This window comes from Vombatus ursinus, unplaced genomic scaffold (genome assembly GCF_900497805.2).
Source record: "Vombatus ursinus unplaced genomic scaffold, bare-nosed wombat genome assembly UNPS02014832.1, whole genome shotgun sequence".
NCBI classification, from domain to species: domain Eukaryota; kingdom Metazoa; phylum Chordata; class Mammalia; order Diprotodontia; family Vombatidae; genus Vombatus; species Vombatus ursinus.
In genome coordinates, this window is record NW_020954610.1 from 76708356 (window position 1) to 76715725 (window position 7370).

At 42.5% G+C, this 7370-nt stretch overlaps 1 protein-coding gene across 2 annotated transcripts in view; it reads right to left on the reverse strand.

The window, feature by feature from the left end:
- The window catches only part of LOC114025750 (testis-expressed protein 10-like), a 65231-nt gene extending 59187 nt beyond the window's left edge, over positions 1-6044 (reverse strand). For both annotated transcript variants that reach the window (XM_027839240.1, XM_027839239.1), the window contains exon 1: positions 5879-6044. The gene's annotated coding sequence lies outside the window, so the exon portion shown is untranslated. The remainder of the gene's footprint in view (positions 1-5878) is intronic.
- Between the last annotated feature and the right edge of the window lie 1326 nt (positions 6045-7370).

The following is a 7370-nucleotide window of genomic DNA, read 5'->3' on the forward strand; positions in this document are numbered from 1 at the left end:
CACACACACACACACACACACACACACACACACACACACACACACACTGTCGCATTAGACTCGGCTTCAGAAGTCTATGATCCAAAGAAATTAATTACTAATGGTAGAATGTCAAGAATCTTCACGCTATGTTACTTCCAGGATTTAAGGCAGTGGAGTTCAGATCAGGTAGGATAACACACACAGTTCATCCTTACAGAAACAGAATCTTAGAATCTCTGAGGTTATTCTAGCTCAGGTAGCAATCTGAAATATAAATCCTATCTATAACATGTCAGACAACCAATCATTTAGCACCCATGTGAAGATCTTGTAAAACAACTCTTTAGCCCTAGAGATGATCAAATCCATTGTTGGACAGCTCCTGACTGTCACAGATTTCTTTCTTTACAATGAGACTACATCTGCTTCCTTGTTCCATCCATCGTTCCCCATTCAGTCCTCAAAATACAGGAACTCTAATCTCTTTTCCACACGACAGGCCTTCAAGTATATGAAGACAACAACAATCACACCTCCCAAGTCTTTTCTTCCCTAGAACAAAAAAATTCCAGACTTAATAAAATTAAAACCAACAGCAGATAGAGGAAGATAGCAGCTTCACACCTTTTGCATTAGTGATAGTATTGAGGTAAAAAAAAAAAAAGGACAGAGCACCAAATTTTGTAAACATCAGTGCTTTAAAGGCAGAAGACCTTAATCAGCACTTCTTAAACTGTGGGTTACAACCAACCCACAGTTTAAGAAATGCTGAAGAGGTCACAAGTGGAAAAAGTTTAAGAAGTCCTGGCCTAAATGTTTGTTGAATTTTGAACTGAATAGAAGAGAAATAAAATTTATGAAGAACTTGAAGTGAAGTAGCTCCACCTACAGTTATTAATCATGGCTATTTGGAGGACTTCACTGCTTTACGAGTTATGTTTTGTGCATATTCAATACCCACTTATTCATTCACTCATCATTTACAATGGGCCTAAGATGATTCTAAATTGAATGAGTTAATACAAAGAAATAGCAGTCAAATGTCCTCAGGGAACTCAAAGATCATCTCAACCAGAAAAGTTTCAGGAAAACTGGGCTAGGTCTCCAGGCAAAGAAGAAAGTAGAGAATCCCTGGCAAGAATCCCATATAAGCATGGACATGAAGAAAGTAAAAGATCTAAAGAGAACAAGTAATTTAAGCTGGAGTAGAGCAAAAAAAAAAAAAGTTCTGATAGGCAGGATGAGGTCAAATTACAGAGGGCCCTAAATGCTGGTGAATTTAAGACTTTATGCCACAGACAAAAGTCACTGCATGTTCTTGAGCAGACAAACAGCAACAGAATATAGGTAGTATTTAAGAAAATATAGACTGGGAAAGAAGAAAGGGTGAGTGGGGAGGACAAGACTAGAATCTGGAAAACCAACTACGAGGCTATTACAAGTCACACTTATAGCTGAGTTGAGAACTGATCCAATTTCCATTCTGGAGAACAATTTGTAACTATGCCCCAAAGACTTATAAAATTGTGCATACTCTTTGACCCAGCAGTACCACTACTAAGTCTGTATTCAAAAGAGATGAAAGAAAAAGAAAAAAAGACATCCACGAATAAAAAATATTTACAGCAGCTCTTTTTGTGATGGCAAAGAATCAGAAACTGAGAGGATCCCATCAATAGGGGAATGGCTGATTAAGTTGTGGTATATAATTATGATGGAATACTAATGAACTACAAGAAAAGACAAGCAGGTTTCAGAAAACTCTGGGAAGACTTAGATGAAATGATGCAAGGTGAAATGAGCAGAACCAGGAGAACACTGTATACAGTACCAATACTGTTAGGATGATCAACTGTAAAAAGCTTAGTAGTCTGATTAATACAATGATCCAAGATAATTCCAAAGGGCTCATGATGAAAAATGTATCTACCTACAAAGAAGAACTAATCAACCGAGTGTAGACTGATGCATATTTTTTCTGCTTTCTTTTTAAAAACATGGCTAATATGGAAATGTTTTACATGACTTTACATGTATAATGAGTATCATATTGCTTACCTTCTCAATTGGTAAAGGATGGTGTGGAAGGGAGAGAATATGGAACTCAAAATTTTAAAAAATGCTATATATGCATATATACATACACACATACACATATACATATATATGTATATACATATACATATATACATATACATATATATACATACATATATATATATATACACACACACACACACACACATATATATATATAAAAATAAAAACATGTCACAACCTAGGAGTCATAGACAGATCTGGATCAGAATGGCAGCAATGAAAACAGCAAATGAATAGCTATGAAATGCACTGTTAAGGAACAGAAAAGATTCGTTGACCAATAAAATATAAGGAATGTAGTTAAGGGTTTCAAGCCTGGTTTTTCATGCTTTCCCTCTGAAGTTGTTCAGTCATTTTTCTGTCACGTCCAACTCTTTGTGATCCCAGTTGGGGTTTTCTTGGCAAAGACACTGGAGTAGTTTGCCATTTCCTTCTCCAGTAGAGATGAGTAAATTGAAGCAAACAGGGTTAAGTGACTTGCCCAGGGTAACATAGCTAGTAAGTGTCTGCAGCCAGTTTTAAACTCAGGTTTTCCTGACACGAGGCCTAGCACTTTATTCACTGTGCCACCTAGCTGCCCCTCTAAAGTTACAAATGGATATTTTTTTTCTCCTTTCATCCCTTAATCACCATACCTATGGAAACAAAACCCTGAATATCCCTGTCTGAGAGAATAGAAGTGGTTGCATTTCTAAATGTTCTGATAACCTTTAAAACTCAGTAAAACTTACATCTTCGGTTGATATTACAAATATTATTTAAGATAGGCTCTATACATACATTATATACATCAAAGGTAAGCCATTATTCATACAAAACTACTGTCCATAATTTCTGTTTGCCTTCCAAGCAATTTTATTCTAGACCAACTTAAAATAAACACAAAACGCTTCACTAAAAGAACATGTATCAAATGCTAAACAAAAAAGGCTGAATTCACTACCCATTTCCTAGACTGTCTTGCCTGTTATGTAATCTGTCTCCAGGATTCACCCAGCTAGAAAGCCCTGGTCAAATTATCCATCATTTTTATAATCCACACTAACATTTCACCTCCACAAGCACAAATAATGGATAACTGAGTAGAAGACTGACCATTATTGAACTGAAAAGTGAAGTTACTTTTAAGCACAAAACACAAGTCACAAGTTCATGATTTTGTTACATAAAGTACAAAATTTTCAAAGTATTGCTAATTCCCAAGCAGTTAAGATGGCACAGTGGATAGAGTCAGAAAGATCCGAGTTCAAATCTTGCCTCAGAAACTTAGTGTGTGACCTTAAGCAAGTCACATAAGCTATCTGCATCAGTTACCTGTAAAATGGAAATAAAAATAGGATCTAACTCCCACAGTTGTGAGGATAAAATGAAATATTTGTAAAGAACACTGCATAAATGCTAGCTATTATTACTCTACTGTTTTGTAATGTCTTTTGAGCACATGACATAGAGTTTCAAAAGAATGTCCTGAGTTCTAGTTCTTCTCTCCATAGATGTTATGGTACATTCAACTAGCATTTAAGCACCTACAAGGTGCCACACGTTAACAGGCACTGGAGAAAGACAAAAATTAACTCATTGCCCTAAAGGAGATGATATTCTAGGGGTTGCAATATGTACATAGAAAATGAAATCAAATGCTGGAATTTGTTTTGCTCGACTATATTTATTACAAAGAGTTTTCTTTTTTTTTTCTTTCTCTATAAAGAGAAAAAGGTAAGAGAGAGCATATGCCTGTTAATTGTAAAATAATAATAATTTTAAAAATCAAATACAAAATATCTACAGGGTAATTTCCAAGGGGAGAGAACTAATAAATGGGGGCATAAGAATAGGCCTCCAACAGGAAGTGACAGCTGAGTTATGCTTTGAAGGAAAGTAAGGATTCTATGAGGAGACACATTGGAGACATGAAGAGAGACCCAGTGCAAAAGCACAGAATGGCATGTCATCCGGTGCACGGAAGAACAAGTCAGTTTAGACAGAGCTTAGAGTGCTAAAGTTATCAAAGGAAGAGTAAACTGCAATGAGCCTGGAAAGGCAGGCTGAAAATAAAAGGTGAAGAACTTTAAAAAGCAAACAGAGAAATTTGTATTTTAGACTAGAGGCAAGAGAAAGCCACTGGAGTTTCTGTATGGGAGAGTAAAAGAGTCAGATTAAGGGAAGAGATGGTAGGCAAAGAGACAAACTAAGAAAACTATTATAATAGGCCAGGAAAAGGTGATGAGGACCTTATTCTTTCCATGATTCCAACCCAAGTCTTACATACTACTGGTTCCAAGATTGTCTTGAAAGACCTATTTCTGTCTGCTACCTGACTAGCTTCCTTAATTCCTACCTCCTTTTCCCAAACAAATATAGGAATACTTAAACCTGCTTTGGGAGGAAGGAAAGGGTTGAAATAAATGTAAAAATGTTCTAGTGCCTTGCATATAATGCAGGCACAGCCCAGGAAGTGGAGAGCAAACCTCAAAGGCAAAAAGACCTGGATTCAAGATCTACCTCTGATACATACTAGTTTTGTGACTGTGGGCAAGTCACACTTAACATCTCAGTGCTCACTAATTCTCAAAAGAGCACAAGTCGCTGAAGAGGACCCTACCTGGCATGGCAGAGTAATTTCCTAACCTGGGAGTTCACTATAGCAATAAAATTGTAAGCCCAGTCTCTAAGTTTATCCCTTGCCTGCGTGTTTCATACATCTTTAATTTTTCCTTTTCTCTAACCTCACCACAGCTGAGTCACTGGAAAGTAAACAATTTGTACGTCTTATGTAATTTTCCTTGTATTTTCAATTCCCTCCCTCCCCTCCTCAGGATAAGTCTTGGTTCCAGCACTGAGCACCCAAGCACAAGTGAACAAATGTGAACTTCAGTTGGTCACCTGGCATTTATTATGCACTTACTGTGTGTGCTTTTCTCTGGGTATACAAAAAGGGGCAAAAACAGTCCTTGCTCTCATGGAGCTCACAGTCTAATACAGAGGACAAACGTGGAAACAACAAACAAGCAAAACAGAGACCCAATAAACTGGGGGTAATCTTGGGGAAAGCAATGAAACACAGCATGAGCAAGGGAGGGCCACCGGCCTCTCCTGGCATAGGTGCTTTGAATTCCCAAGGCCTCTCCCAACCACCTACTGCTCAATTAAGAGTGGAGGGTCGGTGATGCGTGATGGTCTTCCGCGGCACAGCCAACGAAGCCACTGATACCTGCAAATCGCGGCTATATAGAATGAAATTTAATTAAATTCTTAATTTATGAATCTGGTACCTTCCATGTCAAAGCACCAGGCACAAGACACCTCAACTGCTCCTCGGCCAATGCATTCATTTAAGGGTGGGCGGGGGTACCACTTCCTCCGTGCATTTATCCAGACCGTTCCCGCTCTGCTCCTCGCCCTAGCCTAGGCCACAGCGGCAGTGGGTGGCAATGGGGAGGGGATGAGGATGAGTATCGCAGGTTAGGCGCTCGCTAAGCCGGCTAGGCTCCCCCTCCCCACCGCCGCTAGCTCCAGAATTCGAAGCTCTGGGGAGCAGCGGACGCCCCGCCCCGCCCCTGCCCTGCCGGGCCTGCCCTCAGGCAGGCCCCCCAAGCCAGTCCGGCGGGCCCCAGGCTCGCTCCTCGCCCTGCTCCGGGGCAGCCGGTCCCCAGGTCGCAGGCCTCGTGCCTCCCGCACGTTCCGCGCGCGGGGCAGTGCACGGGCTCGGGCGGGCCGGGGCCCCGCGCCAGGACCCACGGCGCCGCTAGCACTGGCTCTCCCCCGCATCCTCCCGCATTGGCCTCAGGCCTCTAACCTGGGACTGTGATGTGGGGTGTGCAGGGCCCAACCCGGCCAAGGAGAGACGTCAGCTCGCGCCACTACTGCCCCCGGAACTCGCCGCACTCAACGCCGCCTTTTCTTCTGCCCTAGCAGAGAGCGTGTTTTCAAATCGCCTATTCCTCACGCGGCCTCCGCGTAGCTTTCCCCCGCCCGGAAATCCGGTTCCCCTGCCCCCGCCCCACGCAGGGTGCACTCCCACGTGACGTCCGCAGCGCGCCGGTGCAAGGGGCGGGGCGTCGGTAGCCCCGCCCCAGTGGGGGCGGTGCCTCGGAGGACGACGGCCAGTGTGGCGTGTCGGACCGGTCTGCAGGACCCAGAGGTTCTGAGACGGGACTGGCTCTTCCATCCCTCGTGTGCTTCTGCTTCAGTCGGAGGCCAGTCTGCCCAGCCCTCTCCCGCTGCCTCCCCAAGGCTGTGAACAGAGTGGGGCTGAAAGAGCAACACCTTACACTGCAGCTGTAAAGCGATTTCGCATGCATTCGTTCACGCATTCTTGAATAAATATTTTAAGCAATTTAACAAATATAAGAAAGCAAACATAAATTTGAGCCCCTACCTCATGCTGAGGGCACTGTGGTAAGTGGCAGGGACACTTGGCCCAATTCCTGCCCTCAGGGAGCTTTCATTCTGGGGGAGGTGAAAGAGACCGGCAGACATCCCATACATCCATTTATGTGACAAAGAAGAATGAAATCAATTCAGAGAAGAGATCGAACTGAGAAACGACGGATTTAGGCTGGAAGGGATCATTTCTAATTAGGGGGGGATTAATTAGGACGGGTTTTATGGAAGAGGGGGCTCCTAAGCAGGGCTGTCAAGGAAGGAATGGATTTCTATGGGAGGCGAGAAAACCTGAAGTTGGGACATTTGGGACAGTCTGGTGGAGGAGAAGGTCTGGACCTGGAAGGATCGGAAGGCAATGTCCGGCAGAGAGGGATAGGGGGAAGAAGTATCAGGAAAGGTCACTTCAGGCAGGAAAGCCAGGCGGGTTTTCCAGGAAAAGCACGTGGTTGGGTTTGGTGGAGGGTGGGTGGAGACAAGATAAAGTTGTAGAGGTTACCGGGGCTAATAGCTTTATTATCATGTATTCTGGAGATAATACAGAAATAATGAAGGTTTTTTGAGCCAAGGGGTAACATTAAAAACTCACATTTAGATAGCACTGGGTTTGGAGTCAAAGGAGTTGGGTTCATTTCCCAACTCTGCCACTTACTTGCTGTATGATCTTGGACAACTGGTTCTCACTTTCCTGTAAAATGGAAGAATTGCACTAGCTGACCTCTAAAATCCCTTCCAGATCTAAGTATATGCTATGATCCTAAAGTTTGCTGTGCAATAATTATTACCTCCATGTTATACGTGGCTTTGAGAAATTGCTTTCTATATACGGTCACAGAACTAGTAAAAAGAATCTGAAGCAGGATTTACCTCCAAGTCTCCTGATTCCAATCAAGTCTGACATTCTT